Source organism: Haliotis rufescens, unplaced genomic scaffold (genome assembly GCF_023055435.1).
Source record: "Haliotis rufescens isolate VD_foot unplaced genomic scaffold, xgHalRufe1.0.p SCAF_28, whole genome shotgun sequence".
Classification (NCBI taxonomy): Eukaryota; Metazoa; Mollusca; class Gastropoda; order Lepetellida; family Haliotidae; genus Haliotis; species Haliotis rufescens.
The window spans coordinates 6230732-6236623 of NW_025963979.1; positions in this window are offsets into that span (position 1 = coordinate 6230732).

The following is a 5892-nucleotide window of genomic DNA, read 5'->3' on the forward strand; positions in this document are numbered from 1 at the left end:
CGAAGTGATGCAGGTCTCAGACGTTTACCACTTCGGTGAAACCCATGATCACGGGTATGGTGCTGACAAACCTAGAAACATATATCGGGGCGAATTTAAATTTAGAATGATTAAGTGTATCTATTAGCAAAAATGATTCAAGTGAAAATTGGGAAACCAAACAATGAATATAGGCTCTTTTAAGAAATAAATACATTTAACATAATGAATTATTCAGCAACGTTGAAAAATCAACGTTAAATCGAGGTATGTAAAAAACTAGCATAAAACAACAGAATGCCAAATGCCTGAGGGGAGACAACTGTGGCTAGAGTAATTAACTGATATCAGCTAGGTTCAACACTGAAAGTTTATGTTTCGAAGTTAGACACTTTTTACACAGGTACTTGAGACTTTAATGCCGTTAAAGACAGTCTGTGCTGTGAAATAACAGTGTTCCGTGTAATTGCTGGTCAATCAATACCGTATGTAGGTCCTCAGACTAGAACATACTGACATTTCAGTCTTGCTCGTCTTGTTAGTAAAAACGGGATCTCAGACACATTTATAGATTGTATAATGCATATTCCTTTATCTATTGGTTTCACAGTTGTCATATCCCGTTAGTTATGTATGCACTTATTGACGAGAGGCTGGGCAGTGTGTCGCCGAAAACCCGGCGATTATTTCGAAAAAAGTATTATGTTCCCGAAAGAACTCGAAAAATAACTTTGCATCAGGTTTAACCAAAATAAATAACTGTTTTGATGGAAAACCTGGACGACCTGAAAAATAATGTGTCAAAAGAATTTTGTCGATTTCTCCTTTCAAGGAAACATTTGTCTGCCCGCAGCTGGAAGTTGTGGCCGAAACAATAATATTATACTGTCTCTAACAAACATCCCAGTCTCATCGTACAATAGTAAATAGTCAGTCCGTAGATGAGTCTTTGGATTATCAAATGTCCGGTTTAACCAAATATTCGCATTATGAAATCATGTACAAGGTCAACTGTCATTTTGGGACCATGTAAGCGTTCATAACAATAATCGCACGACTGTTAGGGTTTCCGCATCAACAAAATTCCGGAATAACGAAGATTTACTATTTAATCCGTCTTCTACATTGCCACACCATAGAACGCCACGACAGCACAGGAAGATATTATTCTTAGCTCACTGCGTTGAGCAACCCTGGAATGGTTTCATGCTATGCCATAGTTTCGCAAACCTAAACGTACAACGCCATGCCAAGAGGATAGCCGAGATCAATGCTGCTGCGTCCTGTGAATGTTGATTACATGTGAAGTTCCATCATCAGCTTTGCCAAGTTGGAATAGATTATTCAAGGCTCAGTTTTACGTTGTTTGAATATATATTTAAGGCCCAGCTATTATGATGTTTGAATCGATTATTTAAGAGTCAGCTTTACGTTGTGTGAATAGATTTTTCAAAGCTTCAGCATTATGACATTTGAACAGATTTGCCCGGTTCATTATTCAAATTTCATTTTATGCCGTCAATATATGTTTCATTTTCAGCTATTAATCTTGAATAGAATATTTCAGGTTCTAAAACCTGCCTTTTATTTAGAAAATGGTAATTAATTTTAGTAAGTCAGTTTCGAGGGATGTTACAGTTCGCGAAGGCTATCCTCAGTTACACCTTGACCAGCATCATTCGTTTGGATTCTTTCACAGACTTGAGACTTGCAGAAGTTTTTTATATTTGATAGTTTATCAGTATGCTTGGCATTCCAGTATTGTTCTCCTTTGTGAAATTTAATGTTAATGACGCCCTCATGAAATAGAACCTCAAAACGTGTGGAATGCTCTCATTAATTCAACTCTCAAGTCAGATAAACCTTTTATCCGTCACGAAACCATTCCTTACTTTGCGCGTCACCATATTTCGGCCGCAGTCATCAATCATATCGCTGCTGAATTGAAAAGAGTTCCCGACAGAGCTAAATGGAAGGTCTCACCTTCTGCTGAACCCAATCAGTCTACACCTTCGTGAAAGGCACCAAACAGTCAGCACCTGGGTTGGGATTTTATTCCGGATCTTCATCCTTTGATTAGTACAAATATTCCACCATCCTGGTAACTTTCACCCATAATGAACTGGCACATCACGTTCTGTCACTGGGAGTTAGAGTCTTCAGTTCTTGCTTCACATCTTCATCCTCATCTTCGTGATTAGAGATGGTAATCTTTCATCATGAAGTCTAACGATGTCGTATAATTGACCTGACAAATGCGCCGTACATCATGACAGACCATGGCAAGACTTAAAAGTGTGGGTCTGCAAATGGGTACGACAATCAACGTGTAATCTATATATTATTAACACTATCTCGTTTTTGTATCCAAGGTTGGCACCGGAAATATTTTTAAAGCACGCACTTTATTAAATGATTATATATTTGCACAGCCATTAAAATATATAAAACATTTCCAACAGGAGTATCCCCACACAATTAAGTCTCGTTCAAACCATCAACTCCGTGTGTAAATACATTGCAAGTGATTCCCTATCATTAGGTTGGCTATTAATATTGCGTTTATGCTACCATAAACATCGGCCACACCAACTAGCGAGCTGCTGTTTCCTAGTAACAGAGTGGGCATAACATTACACAAAAGGGTCAATCCCATGTATATATCATATGTCAGAATACAGATCAAATATTTTTTAGCTGCAGCTACAAAACCAGATATTTTTTTATTTTAAACGATGAGCCTTATTTTTTGAAAGAAAAACACCTTGCAACGATACAATTCTTGTGGCAGGCAATTTCGGTTTTTTTAAAAGTCTGAACCAGTGACTGAAAGTATGAGCAACGGTCCACCCCAACGATATCACCTGACCACCCGATCCCTATTTCACTCGGCTCATTCCATCAGCTGACTATTGAAGATCGGATGGTATAAGCGATCTGGTTGATTGTGTGTGGCCATTCCCGGTGGAGTGGACCATTGGTCTTCCTACTAAATGTTTGCTATGTCCAGATTCAACATAACCTGACTATTGCTGACTGCGGCATAACCAACACCCACTCACCATTTTAAAATGTCTCTATCACCAATCAATCGAATCCTATATGAAATACTTTGCTTTAAAATTGTACTTGTGATTGTTAGCTATCCGTCCACTTTTTTCTAGCCATAATAGTCAACCCTTATCTAATTAAAATCGGGCCCCGTGAAGATCTGGGTTAGAATAAGTCTTTAGCAACCTATGCTTGTCATAAGAGGCGACTAACGGGATCGGGTGGTCAGGCTCGCTGACTTGGTTTGATGCATGTCATCGATCCCAATTGCACTGGATCGATGTTCATGATATCAATCACTGGATCGTCTGGTCCAGACTCAATTATTTACAGACCGCCGTCATATAGCTGGAATATTGCTGAGTGCGGCGTTAATCAACAAACAAACAAAACAAACAAACATCATTAAAACCAGATCTTTTGCGCCGACACCTTTTTCGTGTGAAGATTAGAGGAACCTCTATGGGAGGTTGCGTCAAGTGAACTTTCTTATCATCCATCACCGTCGAGGCTTCTGACATCTCGGCAAGAGTGAGTAAGGCATTCGGACAAGAATATCTGATTTCTGTATCTCTAAAAGAAATAATAAGAGGCTTCGGAATTCACCTAATTAATCTATCCTATCCTCTGACTATCGCTGCACCTCTACTACAACCCATCTAAACTTGCACCACACCCTTATTCTCTACAACAGTACAAATCTAGGACATTTCAACTTGAACCTATGACCCTTTGATGGTCCCGATCAAATAGGTATTTCGTATGAGTATGTCTTCTTGATAACCATGGGACCGGTGAAGATCTGGGGAAAATAGGTCTTCAGCAACCCATGCTTGCCGCAAAAGGCGACTGTGCTTGTCGTAAGAGGCGTTTAACGGGATCGGACGGTCAGGCTCGCTGACTTGGATTGGTGCATGTCATCGATCCCAATTATATTGGATCGATGCTCATGTTGTCAATCACTGGATTGTCTGGTCCAGACTCGATTATTTACAGACCACCGTCATGTAGCTGGAATATTGCTGAGTGCGGCGTTAAACAACAAACATACAAACAGACAACCACCCATTGACATTAGTGCTAGAATATGTCCCCAGCAACATATGCTTGCCGTAAGAAGCGACACAATTGACCGGGCTAGGTGACTTGGTTGATTGCATGTCTTCGTGGGCCGTTGGTCAATAAATCAATCACTGGTTTGTCCGGTCCTGATTCGATTTTCACAAGTTGCCACAATATAGCAGCGTTAAATGTTTGTTTGTTTGTGTGTTGTTTATTGCCGCACTCAACAATATTTCAGCTATATGACGGCAGCGTTAAATGACATCAATTAACACGTAAGTACACATTAGTTTACTGAGGACTAAGACTTACTACTCTCACCCGGCTCCCTCCGGGGTTACTTAAGGAAGGTTTGATGACTACACATAGCAAAATTGAAACATACATTTATACATATAAGATTCGAGGTAAAATTGGTCTTCAGCAACCCATGCTTGTCGTTAAAGGCGACTATGCTTGTCGTAAGAGGCGACTGACGAAATCGGGTGGTCAGGATCACTGACTTGGTTGATGCATGTCATCGTATCCCTATTGCCTAGATCGATGCTCATGATGCCAATCAGTGGATTGTCTGGTCCATACTTTAGTATTTACAAACCGCTGTCATACAGCTGAAATATTTCTGAATGCGGCTTTAAACAACAAACACCATTAGTTCAGCTTAAGAGACGTTACCGTATCGATTAATACTATATCCCCATCTCTACAGTACTGCATACTGTCCATGTGCTTCATCACCCGATAGAATTCAAGAACATCTTTTTTTTGGAAAATAATGCATGGGAGTGTCCGCTTTCGAAATAGGGTTCTTCCTCTGGAGCTACCAGTGAACATGCAAACATAAGAATTGATGTACAAGAAAATTCAATGACAAGGCCCCGTTTCTATCAGGCAGTTGAAATTACTCAAAACACATGACGTTTAGAACATCCTCCGCTAATCTGAAGCCATGTAGCGTCTGAATAGACTGCTCAGCTTCATAGTCTGGTAGTTCCCATGGGTCACCTTCCCGACAACACGTGGGACGATATCGGCGCGACCATCAGATTCTGTTTGCTACAGAGGAGCTTATAACAGGAAATTGAAAGCTTTTGAATAACATATCTTGTGGGAAATGAAAGCCATCGCATGAGATAACGGTTTCCTGTTTCGTTAATCTGCTCATTATTTTTCGCATGGTATTAACTCCAAATGCACGCAACGCCTTAATAAGAGTATTGTTGGTGAGTGCGTAACCTGACAATTAGCCATCAGATATTTTTTAGATGTAATACTCCCAATGGACCTGTTGCCATTTCATTTGATATAAAGGACTGGGCATTTTTTATAGGGGGGGGGGGGGGGGGGGGGGGGTGGGGTTGGTCGGTGGGGTTGTTCTTAGGGCTGTATCATATTTTGCTGATACCTCCCCACCCCCTATTGTATATAACATTATGTCATGCCCTCGTCCCACCCCAAATACATGTATAATTTTGTCATGCCCCTTTCCTAAAACACACAGACATTTACATAACTTAACATAACAATCCCAAATGGTAAAACGACTCGGAAAATATGTCAGGAAGATGACTTTCGAACATCGCCATCGAACACAGCCATCGATGTGAGCCTTAGAGTTAAGACTGGCAAACGAACCCGGGATATATGCACTGAAAGCAGTCGAGTTATTACTCAGAACACTGCCCAGTTGTGATGATGTGTAGTTATTGACAGAATCCGACATGGTTATTTGACATGACAAGCCAATGTTTGCATAATAACACGATTCCATAATGTTCCGATAAAGCAACAAATCATTAA